Source organism: Pleurodeles waltl, chromosome 9 (assembly GCF_031143425.1).
Source record: "Pleurodeles waltl isolate 20211129_DDA chromosome 9, aPleWal1.hap1.20221129, whole genome shotgun sequence".
Taxonomy (NCBI): domain Eukaryota; kingdom Metazoa; phylum Chordata; class Amphibia; order Caudata; family Salamandridae; genus Pleurodeles; species Pleurodeles waltl.
The window spans coordinates 870,797,507-870,821,540 of record NC_090448.1 but is presented as its reverse complement, the minus strand read 5'-3'; the positions used below and the strand labels follow the sequence as shown (position 1 = coordinate 870,821,540).

General features: G+C 44.9%; 1 protein-coding gene across 4 annotated transcripts in view; it reads left to right on the top strand.

The window, feature by feature from the left end:
- The window catches only part of FOXN3 (forkhead box N3), a 648,650-nt gene that overhangs the window by 256,250 nt on the left and 368,366 nt on the right, over positions 1 to 24,034 (top strand). Inside the window, exon 1 of one of the 4 annotated variants that reach the window (XM_069208162.1) lies at positions 9,489 to 9,523. The exons of the other annotated variants lie outside the window; for them this stretch is intronic. The gene's annotated coding sequence lies outside the window, so the exon portion shown is untranslated. Of the gene's footprint in view, positions 1 to 9,488; positions 9,524 to 24,034 lie in introns of those variants that run through there. 4 annotated transcript variants of the gene reach the window in all.

Genomic DNA, 24,034 nt, shown 5'->3' with positions numbered 1-24,034 from the left:
TTACTGTACGATGCTCTTGTTTAAATGTCGAAGAGCAGTCAATAAATGTATATTTGACCATATTCGTGCTATGTTATATTCGTATTTGTAAAGCACATCATCTGCCGATGACCTCCAGTGTAGGTGACTCTATCTATGCCTTCCAGGACCTGCTTCTCCTAGTGTCAGTGTCTCCAATCATCCGTGACTCTAAGTAACACTTGTGTCTGTGTCTCTTACTGTCCATGATCGAGAGATTTGAGTTGATCTCTTAGCAGTTAAGTCCAACAGTGAGCTAGTATTACCCTGTATACTCTAGGCTACTTCTCATACAATAGGTATGTTCAGTCCACCCTGTATACTCTAGGCTACTTCTCATACAATAGGTATGTTCAGTCCACCCTGTATACTCTAGGCTACTTCTCATACGATAGGTATGTTCAGTCCACCCTGTATACTCTAGGCTACTTCTCATACAATAGGTATGTTCAGTCCACCCTGTATACTCTAGGCTACTTCTCATACGATAGGTATGTTCAATCTCCAACAGAAAGTCCCTCGAGTGTGATCCGTAGGCTCATGGTTCTGTTAAATATGTTTTGATGAAATAAGCTATTTTTCTGCTGTGATACTGAGGCTAATTGCTTACCTCTGCTTCCCTCCGCATGGCGAGGCGACTGTTGCCATTTGAGTGCGAACGGCTTTCCGCGCGACGCCTGTTCAGATAATGAGTGCACCTGCTCAGTAGTCCCAGTGGCAATCAGGATGTAACAATTATGATCCTTTAAATGCACTTAAGGTACAAAGAGCAATAAGAAATGATAGACACATCATCTAATTCCTCAGTATCAGTTCTTTGTGGCAGTAGCGCTAAAGAGTCCTCCCTTGTCGTCAGCGACATTATCAAGATTAAGAGTTTATGTCAAACACGGGTATGCGCTTTCTTTTTTCTCACAAAAGGTTATTATATCGTTTACTTTGAGATGAGGCATCTTTTCAGTATCATTGCTTGCGCCTATGACAATGCAATATCCTTCTAGATAGTTCTGTACAGATTGCCCAGTTTAGCTAAATTTTGGACTTAATTGGAATCTTAGATGTTTTCCAACACTATTCTCATCAAGTAGAGGTCTGACTTTGTTTTTGGGGTGAATTCTTCATTCAAGTGCCCTAAGGTAACTATAATACGCCCTCACCATACAGTGCTAATTACCCCACAAATCACGGCACTCTTCTCATCTTTGATAACATCATTGATAATATCAATGCAATAGTTACAGTAAAATGTATGACGAAAAAACTGTGCATTGTGGGGATGCGAGTTATAGTGACCTTAGAGCACAAGTTATAGTTACTTGAGATAACTTTAACTGTAACGGGTGAGTTTCTATGCTTTTGTATGTTTAAAATGTGAGCCTCACTATAACTTCCCTGTAACCTTTGGTTTTTTAGATGAATATATATATATATATTTTTTTTTTAACACAATCTGGAGAAACCACCCATACCCCAATTTTTTTCAATTACCTTTACCATCCCATATCCCTACCCAACACTATACCTCAAAACAGCCTTACCACCCAATAACTCTATCCACCCCTAATCCATAAAACACACTTAATACCAGCAGTCCTACCCAACCCTAATCCCTAAAAACACCATTACCACCCCATACTCTTACCCACCCCTAAACCCTAACAACATGCTTACTACCCAGTACCCCTACCCACCCAAGCCCCTAAATATACATATATATAATATACATAGTACCCAGAGGAGGTTGCCACTGGTTACTTATAGTTAAGTTTGTGTTTCCACAGGAAATGCCTTTTTGTGTTGCTAATTACTTTGGTGCTTTTTGACGAATCTTCCCAAAACTTTCCTAAAAAAGTGCTCTTTTTTGCTTAATTTGCACATAGAAGGTTTTGGAGTGATCTGTCAAGCTGGGGCCGAGTTAAAGGAGGTGGGAGTTGAAAATGCGTTTTCCCCATTCATTTTCCTTTAGACACAGCTACAGCCAAACTACAGAACAGACTTACACCAAATTTGGTAGAAAGCAACATCTAGGTCCAAAAAGAGTGCTTTTTGCGTTTTGGTGTAAATCCGTTCAGTAGTTTTTTAGTAATTAGTAAAAAACCAACTTTGTATATATAGTGACGCGGAGGCTCCGTGGATCCCAACAGATCTCAAAGTGAGATTTGATTAACTGCTGCCACCTCAACCAGCAAGTGGTGGCAGCCATCTTAGGACTCAGGACTTGGTCCAGAGTCCTAAAAAAAAAAAATAGTAAAAAAAAAAAGACACAAGGGGGTGGGGTAGGAATACCCTGACCTCCTCGCCTCGGTAGTGAGATCTCAGAGGGGACCCAGCCTAGGGCCAAAAACGTTTTTTTTTAACAAAATTTTGCTGCAAATTTGCAGAGGACCCACAGCAAAATTAAAAAAGAAAAAGCAAGTGTGGTCTCCTGTACTCTGTTTTTTAAGCCCGAGTGGGCCAGGTCCAGGGGGGATATTTATGATTTAGAGGAGGGGGCACATGTGGCCCCTCTCATCAGCACAATTGCACCCCGGGTACCCCATTCCCCAATACCCGGCCGCATAGTAAAGGGAAAGGAGGCAGCCCGGGCTGCCTTCAGCCCTGAGGGCCACATCCCTTGGTGCCTGGTCGCATAGTAAAGGGTGCGGGTACACTCGGCCCCCCTCCCCAGGCCGATTTCTGCCCTAGTGACCCCATACCCTATGGCTCGGACATAATTAAAAGGAGGAGGGGGCTTGCGCCCCCCCTCCCTAGGTTGTTTTTGGTCCCAGGAACCCCATCCTCCATGGCTGGGACTTGAAGTAAAAGTGGAGGGGGTACAAGCCCCCCTGAGCCAGTTTCAGCACAGGGATCCCATCCCCCGGGCCTGACAGTAATCAGAAAGGATGAGGGGGGCATATAGCACCCCCAGTCTGTTTTCAGGTCCTCAGTCCCCATCCCGTGGTGTCCGGCCATGTAATAAAGGGGAAGGGGGGGTCACGCAGCACCCCTCCCCCTGCTGTTTTCAGCCCCAGGGACCTCATCTCCCTGGGCCCAGCCTCATAGTTAATGGGGAAGGAGGCACGCAGCGCCCCCCCCCCCTCTCTGGGCCGTCTTCAGTCTTGGGGACACATCCCCCAGGACCTGGCTGCATAGTAAAGGGGGAGGAGGGCAAACAGCCCCCCCCCCCCTCCTTGGGTGGATTTTGCCCCAACGGATCCCATCTCCAGGGCTCAGCCATAATTAAAAAGCGTAAGGGTCAGACGGCCCCCCTCCCCGGGCTATTTTGAACACCAGGGACCATATCCCCTGGGATTGTGCCATGAAATCAAGAGGGAGAGGCACATGCCCTCCCTCCTTGGGCCAATTTTAGGCTGTGGGGCCCCTTCCCCCGGGGCCCACTCATAATCAGAAAGTGGGAGGGAGCACCGACCCTCTTTTCCTGGGCCATTTTCAGCACCTGGGCCCCATCCCCTGGCATCCTGCTCTGTTAAAAAGGGGATAGGGGCACACAGCCCCACCTTCCCCTGACTGTTTTCGGTTCCAGGGACCCAGTCCCCCTGTACCAGGCTGTATATGCATAGGGGAGCGGGCCCCACTCCCTGAGCCATTAATAGTCCTCTTCCCTCAGGGCTGGCTCAAGGGCTATATCCCGGGGTGCCCAACCCCGGGACATAGCGGTTACCCTGCCTGCACTGGTGTGCGCAGGGAAACCTGTGTTTGCTCTTTCTTGGCAGGAGCAGCATAAATTTCCCACCAAGCGAGAGCACACACGAAGTCCGTTTCCAGCAGACAGGAGCTTGAAAAATGCTCCCGGACTGGAAGTGGACTTTTTATCTGTTTCTGTTCCTGCAGTGAAGCGGGCTGGGAAACAGATGAAAAGATTGCTTCTGCTTTGAGGGAGCAGTAGTTTTAGCTGCTGTCTGCAGGACAAAGTAATTCCAGCTTCCCCTAGATGCGGGGAGCAGTGTGGGGGTGCAGGGGCCTTTGGACTCCCACCCACGGCCCCCAGTGCAAGTGGGCACCAACCCTTTTTGTTGGCTAAGCCCCAGACGATGGGGTCCCAGGGGCCAAAATCGGCCGTGGGAGTGGGGCCACATGTGCCCCCCTCTTTCTTCAAATATGCAACCGGGTCCCAGGGCATGGGTCCCCAAGGGCAAAATTAACCTGGGGGGTGGGGGGGTGCTCATGGGGACACACATGACAGCCCATTCAGGGCATAATTCGTATTGGAGGATTGATTAGATTAGGGCCATAGTTAGGTGATAAATTGGTTAAATTCCCGCATGTTGTCTCTTACGTGTGATGAAAATTGATTATAAGGAGCCTATTAAAGGCGACGCACGTGATACCGTCGTAATTATGTTTGACAGTGTCTGACCCGTTACTGCGTGTTATTCCTAAACATGGCGGACAAAAACACTGTATTGTATACTTTGATCGGACAGACCCCTTTTTATGCTGATGTGTAGCTCTCCATTGAGTGCAGTTTTAAGCCTTTAAATTACGCCTCCTCATTGATTTACAGAGCAAACATTGAAGAAGGCATGAAGCCCAAATGCATCTGTTTGCTGAATTAAAATCTTGGAGTGTTTGTACCCCGTGAGTGCCCGGTGTGTTTCTATGGAGGGGATATATATATATATATATATATATATATATATATATATATATATATATATATATATAGAGGTGATATGTATATATTGAAAACATTAATATATTTATATATTTTTTTCACTGTAAAAACCAAAGGTTACAGAGACATAGTTAGGCTCACTTTTTAAAAGTACAAAACTATAGAAATTCACCTGTTATAGTTAGTTACTTCAAGTACCTATAACTCGCAACTGGGGGTAACTATAACTTGCACCCTCACCATGCACAGTTTTCTCCTAAAGTTTTACTGCAAATGTTACAGTAACATTATCACTGACGTTATCAAAGATGTCATGAGTGCAGTAAATTGTGGTGTATTTAGGAGTCCATGGCGAATTTCAGTGGTTTTGTTCATTTAACCAACAAGTTTAAGTGACATTTTCACCTCATTATAATGTCCCTTTAACCGTTAAGATGTCCTTTACTATGCAACCCCTGTCAGGCCCCCATCCTCCACAGGTGCCCAAGCCATCGTGAGCTCTCTTTGAGTCATTGCGTTGATGACCCTGGAGACTTATTGCAGTTGTTGCTGAGAGCTGCTGTGCTCCATGCAGCCCTCCACAACATTCAAGAAATAATGGTAGGTACTCCTGACCCCTCTAGGGGCATCACCAGGATCAGCAAATATCATTAAAAGCCCTTACAGGGCATTATCTTGCAGGGCATTATTACGTGCTCTTTGCCTAGGAGCAGTGAATAATGAATGAGCGGCTTCTGGCGCTCATTTATCATTCCTTTTTTTTTCTTCATTTCTTTTGGGTGTCCCGGTTCCACCAGGGACACCCACACTTTACGTACACTTAGGGGTGCGGGCTGAGCTTCAAACCCCCATATTCCCTGTTGGCTCCCCAGCCAACACCCATCCTGGCTGCCAGCAATAGTCTGCCATTTGTATATTTACCGTGGATTCCCAGAGCCACCCGGAAGACCCACAACTTTGTTAATTCGTAGGGTGCCATCTGGGGCACCCACAATCTTTTTTTAATGTTACCCCTGCTGGCTCCCCAGCTAGCACCTATCCAGGGTGGCATCAGGAGCAGGCTATATTGCTTTGTTCCCGCCAAGCTGGAGCATCTTTTATTTCTACTTCTGCTGATTGAGAGCAAAGCTGGGTTCTCATCAGTGATGTCATCTATTATACCATTTCCCATGTCATGAGTTACGTAATATGTGAAGACGTATACAGTGCATGGTGAGTGCACAGGCTAAAGTTCGCCCAGTAAACTATAACTCACGAACTTCCGTGTTTTTTTGGTTTTTAAATGTTTTTATATTATTATGAGCAAGACCTAACTGTTACGTATCTTTACCCTTTGTTTTTTCAGTGAGTTTCTATGTTTTTTAACGTAAAGTGAGAACGTAAAGTGAGATGTCACTCACCATGTGCGGCACGGGATTGGGCGCAGGGCCTGGCCCTACACAATTGCCAGTGTATAGTTATATTTAAGCCACACTTTCAATGGAAAAGGCTTTTTTGATTTGTCTGTGACTTTAGTCCTCCTGGATTGATATGCATCAAATTTGGAGTTTGCTTAGTGTAAACAGCAAAGGTCTGGCATGCCAATTCTCGTGCAGCTGCGAGCAGTGGGAAAAAAGTTAAGGGGACAGTCATTTCTCATTTTAGCATTCACACGAAATTCCATTCAGAGCTACAGCAAAAACCGCTGTACAGACTTACACCAGACTTGACATAAAAGAAAGCGTACTTTTTGTGGTTTTGGTCTAAATCCGTTCAGGAGTTTTTGAGATATTAATGCTTTGAATGGTTTCTAGGTGGGCTTAAAAGGGTTAACACTTTTGTATACTTTGCTGTTTAAAAGTGTGATTTTCAAAATTACAATTTTGATCAATCACATTTTAATTTTTGAGGAATATAGTTAGTTAGTGGATGATGTTGATTAAAATTGTTTCTGCCATCTTGAAACTCGTAATTTGAGTCAAAACCATGATTTTAGCTCCAGGAAAACAAATTCACATTAAAGGTGAGCCACTACTAGAGGTGCCTACCACTAGGGAAAAGTTGAGAGCACTCAGAGGCATAGAATATTGTGTCATATTGCATAAGGAAACAGGCACTACTTTACAAAATCATGTCTTTGGTGGGGTGAAGGCACTGGTAGGATATACAGGCACATGATGCATAGCCTTGCTGATGGTCATGCCCAGTAACCAACCACTAGTGTGCCATGCTGTTGACCAGGTGCAGCAGGGGTTGGCCGTGGGTTAGGGGTTGGTTGCAGGGCCTGGTCAAAGGCCAGTTCCTCCCTTCAGTCCCTGTTGTGAACAACCAAAGCCTATGTGCTGCATAGAATTGGTACATGACAGGTGAATGCAGTCATGATAAAAAGATTAGATATTCACTCATAAATCCACCTTTAAGGGTGAGTTATCGTTTAGCCCTGTCATTTACCAGTTATGTTATGCAATGTACACCACAACCTATGTCCCCCATCATGCTCCATACATGACTTTGCCAGTGGCTTAGGCAAAACAAGCATTAGCAAACCCAACAGGTCTCATCTTTGGAAGGGGTGATGGTGGAGTAATGGGCAAGAAAGCAGTATTAAGCTGGCAGCGGGAAACAAATGGGCAACAAAGCAAGAGAGAACTACACGAGGGAAAGTGCAACATGGAGGGGGCATGGGAGAAGAGATACACCTGAGAAACAGCAACACAGAGTTTGGAGATGAAAGAGAAGTTCAGGAAGAAGGCAGCTGGAAAACAAGTGCACTCCCATGGAATGCTTAACCAAAAAGAAAAAAAGTAGTGCTCAAACAACAAGCAGTGGCGGGATACAAGTAAAACATTCATGGTCCAGGGGAGCAACAAATACTAGAAGAGGAAGGAAAGCCCACACAAGCTAATGGATGAAAAGCAAGCAAATGATAGTGACAGTAAAGTCAACCAATAGTAAGCAGTGGATGGGCTCTAAGCAGCCGGTAAGCTGACAATATATTTTTTCGCCAACAGACAGATTTCACTGTTTAGTAGACATAGCTAAAAAGGCTATCTTCCTTGAGCAAAACACGGCAGGCAACTTGAAACATGGTATACTTTGTGCAGTTAACCGTAGCTACGTTTTTACTGTGGTTTTATAAATCAATATTATATGTTTGTGTGCGTGCGTGCATGTCATATAAACTAAAGTTAATGTAATGTTATTGTAAAGCTAAAAACACTGAATTCCCCCTGGCATTGTTAGCTGTGCAAACCATAACTTGCTCCTCCTACTCATGATCTCATCACACATGACATCACTGCCATAATTGGTGATTTTATTGTTACCAGTGTCCGAAATAGTTTGGCTTGTGCTGATGCAATATCATAATTACAGGAGGCAACTGTGGATGGTCTTGAGAGTGCCTAGTACTGACGCCTTCCAGTGAGAAGATTGTTCATATTCTGTGACAGAAATGAGCTGAAAGCAAAAAAGGAGGTCGCAGACTCAGGGGTCAGTCCCCCCACAAAATGTCACTAAATATAGACAGACACACGCACTCACAAACACTTTCTGTTTCTTGTTCACACACTCTATCTCTCTCATTATTTCACTTTCTTGCATTCTTTGCCTCATTTTCTCATTCTTTGTCTTTTACTCTCTCTCTCCACTCCAGTTTTTCTCAGTCGCCTTAATTTATTTCTCTGCTAACACTCTTTTTCTCTCACGGTGCATCTCTCTCCCTGTTTTGTTTGTGTTTCTTTAATACTTTCATGCCACTTTCCCGCGCCTGTTCTATCTCTCACATCCTCCCTGAGTCTCTCGATTCTTCTTACTTATACCTTTCCTTAAGGTAGTGTCCCCAGGTCAGTGTCGTTTTCTTGTGTGAACAAGTCGTTGTGACATGCCCTTTACACCACGGAGGAGTTAGGGGTTGCCTTAGACATGACGCGCATTCATATGTGCCAAGCATGCTCTCATTTTGGCGTGCGGCCTCAGAGAGTACACACCAACAAGTGCTTCACGGCGACTCTATTTTTACTAGTCGTGGCTTGTGGGTTATAAAGGGGGCGGGCCGTGCAGGGGCGGGGACTTGGGGAGGATTCATAATTTTTTTTTTAACTACACTTACCTTCTTGCGCCGCCGCCAACACGCTGCTCATCTCCTGCAGGCTCCAGGCACAGGCTCCCAGCCTGCCCTGCGCCAATCCTGACTCTGCTCAGTGCACTCCCAGCAAGGGCGCTCCCAGGCAGACAGGGAGCCTGTGCAGGCTCTCTCCAGCCCAGCAACACAGCTGCCGGGCCGGAGATGGCCTATTGCGCGTGTGTTTGGCCGGCCAAACACACATGCGCTCTGAGGGGAGTGCACAGTGCCCCACCCCTTTCACGAGGAAAGGATAATAAACATGGTTTCTTATCCTTTCCATGTGCATACGGTTGCAGCGGTTGCTGCTGGTGGGGGGCGGAGAGTGGGAGAGACGCTCCTCCGCCCATACAGAGGAGCTGCCCCTGATTTTAACAATGTCTAGCCCTGTCCTATATGAATGACAATAAAATACAGGCGTTGACCACGTCTCCCACAGCAATGCTCTGAGTGGTTCAAGATAGACAAGCGCCCCCACTTTCGGAAGAAAAAAAGTCAACATGTTTTGGTGCGTTTTCTAGGATCCTAACGTTTCAGGTGCGCCAGATGAATTTGATATTGTGAAAAAGCAGAAAGAGACAAAGGGAGAATGAAGATGAATGTTATTGTTCCCCTGGGGTTCACGGGCGAAGGAATTAACACAGCTTGGCACTCTTTGCGCGCTGTATTGTTGCCCTGGCAACAGGCGCGTACTTGCTTCATACTATCTACAGTGGCACAGTTGGCGAATGGGGAGCTTGCAGGTTCCTGATATCGCATCAGTGGGCAGGCAGCGCGCACTATATTAAGTAAGTGTAAAAGAATTTATAGCATTGGATTGATCTTATAAATAGACGCTCAGTTGAACAATACTAGGCACGCTGCCTTCCATTTCCCTGGGAGGTTTCCGCCGTACACGCGGAGAGTTGGAGGACTCCGCTCGAACAGCATGCGAGGGGGTGGGCGGCGGGTCGTAGGCGTCTGTGTGTAGGTTCAAGTCCCCGCAGGGCCGACCACGGCTTCCTCTTGACAAAGTCAGTATCTAGCGTACTGTTGAGTTGGGCTCCGGTAGGGTGTTTAAGTGCTAAGGTATGTTTGTTTTGTAGTGTGCGTGCATTGGTATTAATATCCCAAGACAACTGGCTACCGAGTGGGAGGCACCATTGTCTTCTCTCATATAAATCTCTTATATTCGGTCGTAACCCGCTCTGTGAGGCCCTTTATTGATCACTGTGGCATTTTCACAGCTTTAGATGTTACAATCTGCTCCTGAAGGATTAATCAGCAGCACAAAGTGAGAATCACACTAAAATCTAATATGCGAATCTATGCCTAAAGATTTATCCATCTTCTGCTCACGAACAATGTATCTATCGGCAAAAAAACACAAGCAACAAACTAGTGCTTCATGGGGTAAGGGTTGTAATACAGCCCGAGGAAGGAGCTCTCTTCCTCCAGGCCCTTGATGATGTTGAGGGTGTAGCCTTAGGGCACAGTGAGTAGGATACAGCAGGCCTTTGCAGACTCCGCTTGACTGGAACACAGTTTCATTGATGATGGCATTGTGACAAGAAAGCTTCCTTCTCTCCTTGTTAGTTACTGGTGCTTCGGCTACATATAATTCTTATGCTTCTTTTCATTCCCTCCAGCCATCCCTCGTTCTTGCTCACCAGCCCCATTTGACACTGTTCACTCTAGAGCCACTGTCTTAACTTGCCACCCTTTTGTCTCCAATCTCCTCTTTCTCTATCCTATAATGTCTTTCTACACGCGCAACTTTCCACCACTTCTGGAGCCTCCATATCTCACTCCCATGCTACCTCGAAGAACCCTTGCCACTTAAAACGGTGGCTTGCTTCAATGCGTCAAGACATCCTACCTCTGCAGGGTAAGCTGAGGTGCTGCGCAAGCCTAAAGAGTCCAACAGAATTTCTAGCATTCAACACAGGAGTCTCCAATTTATGCTAGCAACGATCATCACAGTGGTGCCCACATCGCATGACTTGCCACGGAATAGCATCAGTGTGTGATACAGTTCTCTTTGCAGTCCCAAGGACCTTTGTATTGATAATTCTTACAAACGCATGAAATTAGTAGGGTTCCAATTTGGAATGCCTTTATGTGGGTAATATATAGCAGCCATTGCTGCAGGCCCCTGGCTATAAGGTAATAATGTTAGTAATAAGTCTCCCCAATGCCACATGATTTTATCACTCAAATATCAGCTTCAAATGAATTTTCGAAATGCAACCATTTTCCCCAAACATCAGCTTATGAAATATGAAACTACACACATTGTCATCTAAATACATGCTTATCAATTTTGGTATACATATATTAATTCAGCCATGTAAAATCTTCTAATTTATTAGGCTGGACTGCACACAAGAGAGCTTACAAGTAGCTGGAGAGCTACCCTTAGTTCACGAGCCTCTCGTCGGAGAAGCCTGTCATAATTAGACATAGCTATGAATATGCGGCTCTGGGGAAGAGGAAGTCTGAAATTAACAAACTCAGATACTCAGTAGTCTGTCTCAGTGGTTTGGTTGTGTTGGATACAGACGTAGGCAAGGTCCTCTTCCCCACCCCACAATGTATGTAAATCCAGGCTATGCAAGATACTTCCTCTTATTTTCAGTTTTAGTCTTGTACCACAGTCAGATGATTTATTATGGTTGTCCTGATTGCTCCCTGAGGTCATCTAATACCCATGTACTCAGCTTCAGCTATCACAGTTCTGTAAGTAAGACATCCTGCAGCAAACCTCACTGAAACTAGTCTCTTAGGCAGTAAAGTGAGACTTTTATCCCCACCAGCCCTTTGATATGGGTTGTCCGTCAGCCTTCCAGATCAAGAGATTCCAAGTGCAAAATCCCTTCTGATTATGATAATGGGAATCTCTTGGCCTCCTCAATGCCCATACATGGACTCCCTTGGACAGATCAAATCACAACAGCATCCTACAACTGAAGGCAGTATACTGGCCAGTGGTGGTGTTTCAAGTATGCTGATCTCTGCCACTTCCATGTTTGATATCAGCAGGTAAAGGAGCACTTACTCTTCTTAACTTTGCCTGCTTGCTGTAGGGCTACAGAGGTGGGCATTAGATGAGAAATCCTGGTGGTAAACTAGGCATTTTGCGATCTCTTATGACCAGATATGCAAATCAGTTGGATAATGCAAATCATTTGAATACAAATTTACTATGAATGCAAGTGGCACAATAAGGTAGCAACACTGATCTTTTATTTTAGTTTTTTTTTTAAATATATAAATGTTTTTGTCTCCAGGGACAATAGTTAGTTCATTCACATTGTTGAAAGGAAAGACTCCTTGAAAGGTTTGTCTTTCTCAGCTATAAGTTTGTGTTCTTATGCCTGTCTCTGGGTGGAAAGTGCTATTTCCACTCAGAGAAAGTTGGACGATGTTGTGGTGTTTTTTTTCCTCTTAGCTCTTTGTTTTCCAAGGTGGACCCTTTCGGCCCCACTTAACTACCTTTGCATCTATAGGACTGAAGGCAGAGATTATTTCTTGCTGCAGTGCTCTTATAATTAGGTATATTTGTGGTCTCAGTGATATCTATCTATTAGGAAATGGTGTCCTGTTTATGAATTATGTATAGTCTCAGCATTGTACACTCTTACAACTTTTAAACTCACTTTTGTTAAATTGGAAAGTGGGCTTACACGTCCCTTTCCATAAGGTCTTATGATGAGACATTTAATAATCACTAATCCTTCTCCGACAACAGTCCCTATTAATAAGGATAAAGTGTTATGAGTATTCTCTATTGATTTTCACCAAAGGTCCTGTCAGACTTTCACGTGAAATAAAAAGTCTGAGTCTGCTTCTCTACATTTTTTTATTGATTTTTTAAGATTTTTATTTTGCTGAAAGGGCACTCCACCACCACTTAGGGATGGCCCCCATGATTTAGGTGGATCGGACAAAAATTCTATATCCTTAAAGGGGATTTTTTTGTCACACATGTTATCCCTAACTTTGGCAAACGTAACTTGAATACTACTGTTGTGTGAGGAGTTGCACTTTTCACTGGACTGGATCCATGTTCATGCAGGCCAAGGCAGCATCTCTTGATATCAGGCACCACATTTGTCTTAATGTGATCTGCAAAACAACCACTTAAGTACTTTCTGCAGACACTACATATTGGACCTCTGTTCCAGAACAGATGCACAGTTCGATCAGACGTCATGCCCTGGAGCGTCACACCTAGCACTCGTCTCCCACTTTGTTGAGGGTGTTCTAGAATATTCTAGCACGTTCGAATGAATGCAAACAGGGATGTTGTAGAACGAATTGCTCACCACAGTAATTCTTCTACATCTAGTCATACTGCCCCAATTTCTTTAAAGTATCCCACAGGTTCCTCTTTTTGTCTATTTTTATCAACAGTATGCTTTAAACCGAGAGAAAAGAAACTAAATTGGGGAAGCTGATGGGTGTGCTGGGGACATAGCTTTGACACAGAAGGGGTAGAATATGCGCCCACCCGAGCTCCCGAATTGCTTTATTCTAGCTGTGTAAAACGGTCTGATCTTTACCTGTCAATGAAAGACATTTCAAGAGTCAGGACTAAGGCCCATATGCATGAAAGGTTTTTGCATTTCTTAACAGGCCGAATCACAATTTCGGCCCACTAAGAAATGCAAAACTCCCTTTTTAAATGTCCAAAGGGATCTGTGGTAACGGAAACTGTGATTTCTACTTAGTAGAAATCGCAGTTTGATAGTCACAAAATAGGAAATTGCAAATAGGGATTTCCTATTTTCGATTTCTCAAGAACAAGTACATAGCATTTCCTAAATGTGAAATGGCCATTTAGGAAATGCTATAATCGTCGAATCCAGATTGATGGTAACCATGTGCAAAATGGCAAAAGACACCCAAACTGCACTTTTTGCAGTGTCTTGAAGTGCGCACTTGCCCAGAGAGCATAGGAGTGCTTTTCAAGAGCACCACTTTTTCTTCCATTAGATTTAAGCGGGTCTTAGGCCCATTGGTACGAAAGCCTTTGCATTTCGAAATTTGGCAAATTTGGAAATGCAAAACCATTCCTACAGGCCCATAGGTAGAAATGGTTTTGCATTTTCTATATACCAATTTCCTAATAGCGATTGCGACTCTGTTGGAATCGCTATTAGGAATTTGGAATTTTCTTACAGTCCATTTTGCATTTCCTAAATATCGATTTCTTAGGATTCATTATTTAGGAAATGCGAAATGGAACTTTCGTACATCTGGCTTTAATAGTCAAAGATTCACTATGAGAAGAACCATGTGCTTCTTCAGTTAACTAAAGACATATGCATTAAGGCTTACTAGTGCTTTATACTAGGGTAGGTTGCTTCAAAGCATTGCAGAAAAAGAACAGGAAAGATAAGAGACTGGCCAGGAGAGTGCAAAAAGATGTACAGGATTTGGTAATTTTTTGCCTTTTTAAAATTGTGCAGATATTGCTTTGTAAACGTGAAGAATTTATTTGTTGGTTTTATGCTCCTTTTAGCCAAAATGCTTTCCATCCCCATTTTGTACTGATTTGTTGATGGTTGTCTTACTTGTGACTACCAATGGCAGCAAAGAATGCCACCCAAACACACAGCTTGTTTCATTGCGAAAGTGCCTTATCGACGCTGAAGCCTTTTCAGTCACATCCTAATTTGACGTCACCACCCAGACTCCACTTCAGTGTGCTCTAATTCAAAGGCTGATAGACTCTGCCTTGCATTGATTTTTAAATTGTGTGTCTTGCAGTTTGAATGCGTTCTTTTGATTTGTTTTGAGAGCCTTTCCTCGATCGTGTCAAGCAAACCCACACTGCGCAAATGAAAGGCCATGTCCGGTTTCCGGTGTTAAATGAGTCAAAGGGTAGAGGGAGATGATATCATTCACGTTACATAATAGAAACAAACTGCTTGCTCTCTTTCAGGCCATTGTAAGGCTGGATGATTGATAATAAAAACAGTGCTTCCGTATGTATACATGCATGTGGTATGTATATAGCATAAACTAGCCACAAGGTAGCGTGGCACTGTACAGGGTCAATGAGTGATAGAAAAGGTAGCTGCTGGGTGGATTGTTACTGCACTGTGATGTAGGCGTGAGTCTTTACCTCTTATCTAAATTGGAGCAGGGTGGAGGTGGTGCTAACAGATAGAGAGATATTGTTCCAGACCCTGGATGTATAGGTAAGAATGGGCTGCTGCCTTGTGTTTTTCTCTGTTACCATTCTTAGTCTGCTGTCTGATAGGTCCTGGCAGTGGGTGTGCCAAGAACCTTCAGGGATGGTGAGCTTGTTTGCAGGATAAGCGGGGTAAGTCCTGATGGCCTTGTAAATAATGCAGCTGGTTTTGAAAATGTGCGGGTCAGCATGGGAAGCCAATGGAGTTCCATCAGGATGTGGACAAAATTATCACATTTCTTCAGACCCTGTATGAGATGTGTAGGATACCCTTAACCCCTTCGCTGCCAGGCCTTTTCCCCTCCTGTGGCGAGCCTTTTTTTGGCTATTTGGAGTAGTTCGCGCTTAGGCCCTCATAAATTTTTGTTCACATAAGCTAGCCAAGCCAAATTTGCGTCCTTTTTTTCCAACATCCTAGGGATTCTAGAGGTACCCAGACTTTGTGGGTTCCCCTGGAGACCAAGAAATAAGCCAAAAATCGTTTTTAAAAAAACAAATGGGAAAAAAGGGCTGCAGAAGAAGGCTCGTGTTTTTTCCCCTGAAAATGGCATCAACAAAGGGTTTGCAGTGGTAAAATCACCATCTTCCCAGCTTTCAGGTCATGCAGACTTGAATTAGAAAACCCAATTTTTCAACAAAATGTTGACATTTTACTAGGGCATAGCCCATTTTTACTATTTTTTGTGCTTTTAGCCTTCTTCCAGTTAGTGACCGAAATGGGTGAGAAACCATTGGTGGATCCCAGAAAGTTAAACATTTCTGAAAAGTAGACAACATTCTGAATTCAGCAAGGGGTCATTTGTGTAGATCCTACAAATGTTTCCTACAGAAAATAACAGCTGAAATAAAAGAATATTGAAATTGAGGTGAAAAAAACAGCCATTTTTCTCCACGTTTTAATCTGTAACTTTTTCCTGTCATGTCAGGTTTTTGAAAGCAATATACCGTTACGTCAGCTCGACTCTTCCGGTTGCGGGGATTTACAGGGCTTCGAGGTTCATCAAGAACCCTAGGTACCCAGAGCCAATAAATAAGCTGCACCTTGCAATGGGTTTTTATTCTTTACCGGGTATACAGCAATTAATTTGCTGAAATATAAGAAATGAAAAATAGGTATCAAGAAAACCTTTGTATTTCCACAATGGCCACAAGATAAGGTGTTGAGAAGCAGTGGTTATTTGCTGATTTCTGAATTCCGTGATGCCTATACTAGCATGTGAATTACAGGGCATTTCTCAAATAGACGTCTTTTTTACACACTATCTTTCATTTGGAAGGAAAAATGTAGCGAAAGACAAGAGGCAATAACACTTGTTTTGCTATTCTGTGTTCCCCCATGTCTGCCGATAAAAATGGTACCTTACTTGTGGGGGTAGGCCTAGCGCTCGCAGCAGGAAAAGCCCCAAAACACAACGTGGACACATCACAGTTTCACAGAGAAAACAGAGCTGTTTTTTGCAAAGTGCCTAGCTGTGGATTTTGGCCTCTAGCTCAGCCGGCACCTAGGGAAACCTAGCAAGAATGCGCAGTTTAAAAAACTAGACACCTAGGGGAATCCAACATGGGGTGACTTGTGGGGCTCTGACCAGGTTCTGTTACCCAGAATCCTTTGCAAACCTCAAAATTCGGCCAAAAAAACACTTTTTCCTCTCATTTCGGTGACAGAAAGTTCTGGAGTCAGAGAGGAGCCACAAATTTCCTTCCACCCAGCATTCCCCCAAGTCTCCCGATAAAAATGGTACCTCACTTTTGTGGGTGGGCCTACTGCACGCGAAAGGAATTGCCCCAAAACACTACCTAGACACATCAAAATTATCAAATACAAAACTACCTGTTTTTGCGGGGGGCACCTGCGTTTTTGGTCCTGGGCTCAGCAGCCTTCTAGGGAAACCTACCAAACCCAGACATTTCTGAAAACTAGACACCCGTGGGAGTCCAGTGAGGTGTGACTTGCGTGGATCCCCCAATGTTTTCTTACACAGAATCCTCTGCAAACCTCAAATTTAGATTAAAAATCACATTTTTCCCACATTTCTGTGTGGGATCACCGCACTGGGACAAAGTTCATACCATCTAATGTTCCCCTCAGTCTCCCAGTAAAAATGATACCTCATTTGTGTAGGTGGGCCAAGTGCTTGTGAAAGGGAAGAGCCAAAAACATGTCGATATTGAGGGGGAACCAAAGGAGGTCCAAAAGGGCAGTTTGCAAAAAAACAATTTTTAGGCTGACAAGTGCAGCAGAATTTTTATCAGTATAGATGAGACAATGCTGGGTGGTAGGAATTTTGTGGATTCCTGCAGATTCCGTAAGGTTCCATCACAAAAACGTGGGAAAAATGTGTGATTTCCAGCAAAGTTGGAGGTTTGCAGGGGATTGTGGGTACAAAAATGGTGCAGGGTGCATGTGAAACACACCACCCTGGAATCACCCCGATGTTTAGTTTTCAGATGTGTCTAGGTCTTGTAGATTTTTCTACATGGCTGCGTCCCAAAGTCCATAAAGTGCAGCCCTCATCATTCCAAGTGGGAAGATTATGAGAGTTAGCCAAGCTCTCATGGCCCAAATGTGAAACTAAAACCCAAAATAATCAAATATCTTCTTGCTTGCTGTGAGATAAGATGTTTTAGAGTGCGGGGGAGAGCTGAAAGACTGTTACCCCCTTCAGTTGGGGTGGGGGTATAAACAGGCCCATACTGGTTGGTAGCCACTACCCAATATTTATTGGTTTTTTAAAATTCCCTGGCATCTAGTATACTTTCTGCCCACCCGGGGTGTGGATAAGGGGTAATTGCCCCATCTGACCACTGGTGGGCAGAACAACTTTGGCCCCATTTATTTGGGGTGGGGGTATGGCCATATCCAGACCCTCTTATTTTTGAAGAAAAAAAACTTCCCTGGCCTCTGGTTTGCTTTCTGCCCCCCCCTTGGGGGCAGATGGGCCTTCCAAAAATAGACCCATCTGCCCCCAAGGGTAATGTGCCCCCATGGGGAGCGACCCTTACCCAAGGGGCTGCCCCCATAAAGAAAACACGCATACACACACACAAATCCCTGGTGCCTAAGTGGTTTCTGCCCCCCCCTTGGGAACAGATTGGCCTAAGAAAAATCGGCCGATCTGCCCCCAAGGGGGGCAGAAATGGTCTAAATACAATTTGCCCCTCAGGGGGGCGACCCTTGACTAAAGGGTCGCTCCCCACCTCTAAAAAAACAAAACAAAAAAAGAAAAACCCACATTTTTTTTTATCCCTGGCGCCTAGAGGTTTCTGCCACACCTGGGGGCAGTTCGGCCTAATAACAATAGGCTGATCTGCCCCCCGGGGGGCAGAAAAGGCCTAAAATAAATTTGCCCTCCCTCCCCCAGAGAACAACCCTTGCCCAACGGGTCGCTCCCCTTGTGTGAAATTGGCGCAAAAAAAAAGATCCCCGGTGCCTAGTGGTTTCTGCCCCCCCCCCTGAGAGCAGATGGCCTAACAAAAATCAGCCAATCGGCCACCAAGGGAGGCAGAAATGGTCTAAATACAATTTGCCCCCCAGAGGAGTGACCCTTGCCTAAGGGGTCGCTCCCCACCTCTAAAAAACAAAACAAAAAAAAAAAAAATTTATCCCTGGCACCTAGAGGTTTCTGCCCCCCCTGGGGGCGGATCGGCCTAATAACAATAGGCCAATCTGCCCCCGGGGTGGGGGCAGAAATGGCCTAAAATAAATTTGCCCCCCAGAGGAGTGACCCTTGCCTAAGGGGTCGCTCCCCACCTCTAAAAAACAAAACAAAAAAAAAAAAAAATGTATCCCTGGCACCTAGAGGTTTCTGCCCCCCCTGGGGGCGGATCGGCCTAATAACAATAGGCCAATCTGCCCCCGGGGTGGGGGCAGAAATGGCCTAAAATAAATTTGCCCCCCGGGGAGCGACCCTTGCCTAAGGGGTCGCTCCCTTTCCGTGAATTTGGCGCAACAAAAAAAAACTCCCTGGTGTCTAGTGGTTTCTGCCCCCCTTGGGGGCAGACTGGCCTGCTGAAAATAGGCCAATCTGCCCCCAAGGGGGCCAGAAATGGCCTAAATATAATTTGCCCCATAGGGAGCGACCCTTACCTAAGGGGTCACTCTAAACTTTAAAAAAAAAACAACAAAAAAACACAAAACAAACAAAAAATGATCCCTGGCACCTAGTGGATTCTGCCCCACCTGGGGGCAGATCGGCCTAACAATAGGCCGATCTGCCCCCAAGGGGGGGGCAAAAAAAGGGCTTGAAAAATATTGCCTGCCTGGGGAGCGACCCTTGCCCAAGGGGTCGCTCCCCTCATGCCAGTTTCCATAGAAAAATAAATCCCTGGTGTCTAGTGGGCGTTTCAAATGGAAGGAAAGTCCTTTCCTTCCCTTTGAAGCCTCTCAGGCCCCCATCACATGATCGGAAGAGAAATGCTTTGCTTCCAGCGTGATGGGGAAGTGTCCTCTGATGAATCTTTTGGGACCTTGAGGTGCCCATGTGAACTAACTGGTATTGGTTGGAAATGGAGGAGAACCATTGAAGGAAAGTGGCAGTGAATCCCAGTCTTGACTCCAGTGTGCATAGGAAGATGGGATATTTGACTGTGACAAAGGCAGCGGAGAGACCCACCAATATAAGGAGGCAGGGGTTCATCTTCATCTGTGGTGAGGCGAGCATCGTCTATTATATGTAAGGTAGCGGTCTTCTCCATGTTACAGCCCGACCTTAAGCCACACTGGTAGTTCTGGAGAAACAACAAGCAACACCCACTAGCGGGTGCTGATAACTACGCAAACCCCATGCACCACGGTTTTGTGATACCCTGCGACCGGATTTTCAATGCAACATCGCTGGGCACGGAAAAACAATGCAAAGCCTGCCCAGACCCGAGGTGCCTGTCCGGATCGACGCATCGCTGTCTTGCGGGAGAGGAGAAACGATGCACGCCGACCCGACCGGAGGAGGAATGACAAACGGTCTTGCTTGCGAGTGAGAAATTGACACATTGCTGGCCTTTTTTGATGCTCACTCACCTGTGCGGCTTTATTTTGATGCTACCCAGGTACTTTTGTGCGCTAACAGTGTTCTCACTGTTTTCTAAAGGCTTTAAGACTCTTATTCTTTTAAATTCATATCTTGACTTGAGTATGTTGGATTTTTGTTGTTTTGGTCTTGTTTTGTTTAGATAAATATTACCTATTTGTCTAAACCTGTGTTGTGTCATTTTGTAGTGTTTTTACTGAGTTACTGTGGGTGTTGGTACAAATACTTTTCACATTGCTTCTGAAGATAAGCCTCCCTTCTCGTGCCAAGCTACCAAGGGAGTGAGCGGGGGTTAACTGAGGGTGATTCTCTTTTACCCTGACTAGGGTGAGGGTCCTCGCTTGGAGGGGGTTAACCTGACTGCCAACCAAAGACCCAATTTCTAACAGTGATGGTGAGAAGACAAGGTAGAGGATGTGGCCTTTGGAATGTGTTTGTTGTGTTCCATACTGTAACACATTGAGTCTGTTGATGAGTTTGAAGCTTTTGTTATATAGGAGGTGAAAGTCACCAAAAAGGTAGCATAGGCATGACAGATGAACAATATGGTGAGGTCAGACAATTAATTAATGTAGTCCTTTTTCTGCCTGAGAGGCTTTTAGATGAGATGGGATGTGACAGTCTTGGTTGCAGAGAATGGGAAATGATATTTCAGCAGCTCCACAATAGCTTGCACAAGGGGGCATTCCTGGATCCCTCTTGAAAATGATCCTCTCCCTCTATTCCAACACTAGTGCAGATCAAACTAGGGAGCGTAAATGCGACTACAACACAAATACCAATGACGTGAAATCCTAAACAAGAGTGTGAGGTGGCCCCTATCTTATTTAACCTCTACACAGCAAAGCAATAACCAAAGCCAAATCAGTGCCAACTAGGATCGGGTCTCACAGTCTTCCAGTCTCTCCATATGCAGACGATGTGATCATTTTGGATCACACTAAAATTAATATGCAACACACACTGGATCAGCTGAATGTCCATAATCAAAATAACCCCTAAAACCAAGGTCATGGTCTTTAGAAAATATAAGCACAATTTCAAACAGTCATGGAGTCTTGGCCACTTAAAAATCGAAAAGACAGCTAAGTACACCTATCCAGGCATATGGTTCACAGAAAATGGCAAGGCCAACACACATCTAATGCACTTGGGAAACGAGCAGCAGCAGTCACATTTGCACTTTGTAAACTTTATAATCATTACCAAAACCCTCGGAAGAAGCAATCTTAACAGTAGCGGTGGCAGGGATACTGCCACCCATTCATCGCCTACGGATAACAAGCTTACCCAGGGAAATTTTCCACCACCCTTGTTAAATTACAATGTAAAGCCTACAGAAGAATTTTTAATCTGTCAAGCTACACACAATTGTTACTGCAACTTGAGTTTGGTTTGAATAGGCAAGACTTGGAATGCATGGCATCATTTAGCAAATATTACTACTAACTTGCTGTAACCAGTTCTGGAACCAGGGCCTTCAACAATTTCTGGGCAACATATTTAACCACTTAGGCCAATGCACTACAGATCGACTTGAAAACAATAACATCAGTCACTTCACACCACATTAGCAAACTGATTTTAAAAGAATAGGTTGTGGTAGTATCCAGGAAATCTGACTTGGAAAAAATGTGTAACGCCTTAAACATTCACTGCATCACAAACTCCTACGCTTCACCAAAGATGCAGCCTTACCTAAAACAGACGTTAAACAGGAATTGTAGACACTTAGGTGGTCATTATGACCCTGGCAGGCTTCAGACCGCCAGGGTAAAGTGCCGGCAGCACCACCAACAGGCTTGCGGTGCATGCCACCACATTATGACTGTGGTGGGTTTGCCGCTGGCAAACTGCCACAACACCACTCATACCGCTACATCGGTATGAACCGCCGGTCTGGAGATATTGATCTCTGTCCAGAGTGCCGCCGGCAGTATTGTGACCCGACCTACCGCCATGTTTTCCACTGAAGTAGCCCGCCACGAAAATAATGGCAGTAGGGCTACAGGTAACAGGTAATTCCTTCCCTGTCACCGGTAGGCAGGTCCCTCACGCCACCCCCCCCCTCCAGCAAGCACCTGATTCCACCCCCATACAAACACAAGCCCCCCACTCCATACACTAACCCCCACCCCTCATACAGGCGCACACCCGCAGACATACACACACACACACACACACAACACCCATGCATGCACCCGCACACAGGCACACCCCACACAACTGCCCCCACCCTCGCAACCATACATGCATTCACTCATACATCCCAACACGCATTCATACACGCATCAATACAGAAATCCAAACATGCACTCAGGCATGCATATACCAACACCTCCCCCGTCCACTGTCGGTCAATCCCCTTACCTGGTGGTCGCGGTGGTAGTCCGGGAGGGAACGGGGTCCATGGTGCTTGCTCCGCCACCAACGCCCCGTCACCACAACACCACCATGCCTATTACTAAGCTGTAATAGGCGTGGTGGTGTTGTGTTGGAGTGGCGGTGAAAGTGGAGCAACCTCCACTGCACCGCGTACCCCCAGTATGGCTGTTGGCGGTTCACCACCCAGTTTATGGAGGAGAGCCTCCAGGAGTCATAATATGGCGGTCTGTGGCTGGCGGAGCCTCTGCGGTCTCCAACCACCTTAATACTATGTGCCAGACTAATGGTCCTACCAGTATTCAAGTATCGACCCAACTGGCTAAATAGCCATGGTTTAACACCTTGTTGGCTTTGTGTCTGTCAAAGAGAAGCCATCCTTCATCATCTATGCTGCTGCCCAGAATTAATTACCTTATGCCGCACTCTAGTGAGGCCGAAGTTGTTCCATCATAGAATCTCAAACTGCCAAGTGACCTTGAGTTATTGTTTCCAAGCGAGCCGGCTTGGCGAGGCAGGGCAATGTCATAGGCATTGGCACAATGCAATGAAGCATCTAGAAAATAGGGTGTCATAATGACTTCCGCCCATTGCTTCCCATTTAAGGCTACCATTTTATTTAGTTTTAACTTGTCATGGTTTTAAATTATTTACCTTTATGCTAACACCTTTACTTTGTAACTAATTTAGGCAATTATGTTTTACTATGCTGTTTATTGCTTATTGTATCAATTTTATTAATTGGCACATGCTTTACTGGTTTGTTTATTGTCACTAAGGTCTTTGGAGTACCAGGGTGCTGAAGGCTTTAGCTTGCACTTGTGGTCTTTTAATTGGAGTGTGGATGTTCAAATAATTTTCCAAAAGTATTGAAGTTGTTTATAAGGGTGTTGGCATCAGACTTGGAGTTGATATGGTGGTAGATAAGGTCAAGTATTAGCTTGTCTATGGAGAATCTTTGAAGGACCTGCAGGGTTCAGCTGCTCTTTTGTGGTAGGACGCTGAGCAGTAAGATAGAGATGGCAAAGTGGTCAGTCTAGTCCAAGAGAGACAGGGATGGCAAAGTGGTCAATCCAGTCTGAGAGTATGGGTGTTTTGGATTGGTTTGTTGGTGATGATGAGAAGACAAGGACAGGTATGGGGCCTTTGGAGTGTGTTAGTTGTGTTCCATACTGCAGCACATTGATGGTGTTGATGAGTTTGAAACTTGTGTTATCTAGGAGGTGAAAGTCACCCAAAAGGGTAGTGTGGGCATGTCAGATGGACAATGTGTTGAGGAGATCATAGAATTAATTAATGTTGTCCTTGTTCTGTCTGAGAGGCCTGTAGATGAGATGGAATTTAGCAGCCTGAGTTTCAGATAGTGGAAAATGACATCTCAGCAGTTCCATGGAGTTGTGTGTTACTTCCTTGCCTAGCATGCAGGATCAGAAGGACAGTGAGTCCTCCTGTCTTCTTATGTGTGCAGTCCACACAATGAATGCTTCAGCAAGACGAGCGTCTAGAATGTGCAAGGATTTGCGGGTGAACCATATTTCTGTGGTGAAGTTAGCATCAAACTCGTGATAGTTGATGAAGTTTGGAAATGCTGGTGTGTGGAGTACTGCAGAGCAAGTGTCAAAGAGCATAAGTTGAAATGTGAGTTCTATAATTTGAGGGTGTGTGCTAGTGTGTACAAGGTAGGATCTATGTGTTGTGCGTATGCTAGC